Genomic DNA, 3034 nt, shown 5'->3' with positions numbered 1-3034 from the left:
CACCTTCCGGTCACCTCCCACTAACTAAGCAAAACACAAGTAGATAGGAAGAAGGGGGCATGCATTAGGTAAGTAGCTGGAGCACAACCTACAGATGCAGTAGAGTTAACACATGTTATCTACACCAGTGGTCCCCAACCTTCTGGGGGATTTCTGGTCGTTACTGACTGATTCACGCACATAACAAAACACAAGGTGCATATTAAAATATATAACACTATGTATGAGGCGGCTGGGGCCAAGGTGACATTATACTGTATGGGGCCACAAGGTGACATTATACTGTATGGGGCCACAAGGTGACATTATATTGTATGGGGCCACAAAGACATTATACTGTACGGGGAGGCTGGGGCCAAGGTGACATTATACTGTACGGGGCAGCAATCCCCCCATACAATATCTATTCAGTGTCTGCATGGCATGAATAGCTGAGGGCTTGCTAGGCTTTGTAGTGCACTTAAGGCCATAGGTTGCTTCTTTAACTAACTTACTGTATGATGCAAACACAAAGCATCACCTACCTCAGGCAGTACCAGTGACAACCCCATGACAGCAGCTCGGGCCCACACAGCACACAGTGCCGTGCGCTGCAGGTGGTCACCAGCCCCAGTAATGTAAAGCAGGCCACACTAACCTCCGACTGCGCTAAGCCCCGCCCACAATCCATTTATAGCCAATCAGCATTTGTCTTACCACTAACCAATCAGCGGGCCTGCATAACGCATTTAGTTTAGATTCAGTGGTCCCCGCGGCCCAGGACCGGGCCCTGGATGATTGTTTGCCGGGCCGCGACAATACAGACAAGGAGAAATGCAGGAGCCGGTGTTCCGTGATATTTCCCCTGCCCGTGAAGTTTCCCTACCATCGTCACTTCCTGTTGTGACGCGGCCGCATCGGATATGATGTTCCCTGCTTTGGAAGGAGGTGTGCCGCGCCGCGCAGGCGCACAACGACGTGGTAGGGAAATTTCACACCAGAGTCGGGGAGAAGGGGCCACCTAATGCGCTTGCGCCTTACCTCTTAGCTGGACACTGGCTGACACTGCGCATGCGCCGGGAGCCTCAGCAGTGGTTAGAGGGTAGGGAAAAATTATGGGCCAGTGCACAAGTGCGGCTAACTACTCCCGTTGGGATATACAGCGCATGCCCACCAGCGGACAGGGAGATCTTATACCGAACATCCATCCGATCAACGTGCATGCGCAGTGTGGGGGTAGGGAGATCTGATGGCTATTTGTTCTGTTAAATCTCCCTACCAATCACTGCGCACGCGCGTTGTCTGATCATCTGGAGCCAGCTGAGGGGTAAGGCGCAAGCGCATTATGTGGCCCCTTCTCCCCAACTCTGGTGTGAAATTTCCCTACCCCGTCGTTGTGCGCCTGCGCGGCACACCTCCTTCCAAAGCTGGGAACGTCATGTCCGGTGCGGCCGCGTCACAACAGGAAGTGACGATATAGGGTAGGGAAACTTCACAGGTAGGGGAAATATCACGGAACACCGGCTCCTGCATTTCTCCTTGTCTGTATTGCCGCGGCCCGGAAAACAATCATCCAGGGCCCGGTCCTGGGCCGCGGGGACCACTGAATCTAACTAATGCGTTAAGCAAACACCTTCAATTGCTTTTCAATGGATTTTGTTTCAAGAGAACACGATGAGTTAAGACATTTGAGGTGACAGATGGAAAACCAGCTAACTGGCTATAGGGCTGTGTATGAGGTCAGCAACACTTAAAGGGGAATTCCATATTGAGAGTTGCTTTAATAGAAATGTAAATGAATTGCTTATATGATAATACGCTTTGAAATTATTAGAAATGTTCCTGTTTGTCGACCAGTGATCTCCTAACTGTGGCTCTCCGGCCGATCGCCGTACGCTGGATACCACTGCATAGAAGGAACAGGTGGAGACAGTGTCGGACTGGGATACCTGGGGCCCACCAATAAAACTCATTCTGGGGGCCCACTGTCTAACATGCAAATATTACCTGCTCACACAGAGGCAGACAGCAACAAGACGCTACAAAATGATTGATTATGGGGTCCCTGCAACAACTTCTAAAAGGTGAGTCCCAGGGAAGAGAAGATACTGGTTGGCCTGTCTCTACGCCTAGAGGCCATCTTAACCTTCCGATGCCTCTATAATAATAACCTGAATAGTCTGCCCAGTTTTTTATATTGATGTACAGTGGCGGAAATAATTATTTGACCCCTCACTGATTTTGTAAGTTTGTCCAATGACAAAGAAATGAAAAGTCTCAGAACAGTATCATTTCAATGGTAGGTTTATTGTAACAGTGGCAGATAGCACATCAAAAGGAAAATCGAAAAAATAACTTTAAATAAAAGATAGCAACTGATTTGCATTTCATTGAGTGAAATAAGTATTTGAACCCCTACCAACCATTAAGAGTTCTGGCTCCCACAGAGTGGTTAGACACTTCTACTCAATTAGTCACCCTCATTAAGGACACCTGTCTTAACTAGTCACCTGTATAAAAGACACCTGTCCACAGAATCAATCAATCAAGCAGACTCCAAACTCTCCAACATGGGAAAGACCAAAGAGCTGTCCAAGGATGTCAGAGACAAAATTGTAGACCTGCACAAGGCTGGAATGGGCTACAAAACCATTAGCAAGAAGCTGGGAGAGAAGGTGACAACTGTTGGTGCGATTGTTCGAAAATGGAAGGAGCACAAAATGACCATCAATCGACCTCGCTCTGGGGCTCCACGCAAGATCTCACCTCGTGGGGTGTCAATGGTTCTGAGAAAGGTGAAAAAGCATCCTAGAACTACACGGGAGGAGTTAGTTAATGACCTCAAATTAGCAGGGACCACAGTCACCAAGAAAACCATTGGAAACACATTACACCGCAATGGATTAAAATCCTGCAGGGCTCGCAAGGTCCCCCTGCTCAGGAAGGCACATGTGCAGGCCCGTCTGAAGTTTGCCAATGAACACCTGAATGATTCAGAGAGTGACTGGGAGAAGGTGCTGTGGTCTGATGAGACCAAAATAGAGCTCTTTGGCAT

Source organism: Bufo gargarizans, chromosome 8 (genome assembly GCF_014858855.1).
Source record: "Bufo gargarizans isolate SCDJY-AF-19 chromosome 8, ASM1485885v1, whole genome shotgun sequence".
Taxonomy (NCBI): Eukaryota; Metazoa; Chordata; class Amphibia; order Anura; family Bufonidae; genus Bufo; species Bufo gargarizans.
This window is presented reverse-complemented; position numbering follows the sequence as displayed.